This window comes from Scyliorhinus torazame, chromosome 15 (genome assembly GCF_047496885.1).
Source record: "Scyliorhinus torazame isolate Kashiwa2021f chromosome 15, sScyTor2.1, whole genome shotgun sequence".
NCBI lineage: Eukaryota > Metazoa > Chordata > Chondrichthyes > Carcharhiniformes > Scyliorhinidae > Scyliorhinus > Scyliorhinus torazame.
In genome coordinates, this window is record NC_092721.1 from 135,046,832 (window position 1) to 135,047,045 (window position 214).

The following is a 214-nucleotide window of genomic DNA, read 5'->3' on the forward strand; positions in this document are numbered from 1 at the left end:
CTGGCGGCGACGCTAAAGATCTGGGGGCAGTGGAGACGGCACAGGGGTGCGACAGGAGCCTCGGTGTGGTCCCTGATCAGAGACAACCATCGGTTTGTCCCGGGAAGGATGGACGGGGGGGGTTTCAGAGCTGGCATAGCGGGCAGGGATTAAAAGAATGGGGGACCTGTTCATTGATGGGACGTTTGCAAGCTTAGGGGCGCTGGAGGAGAAG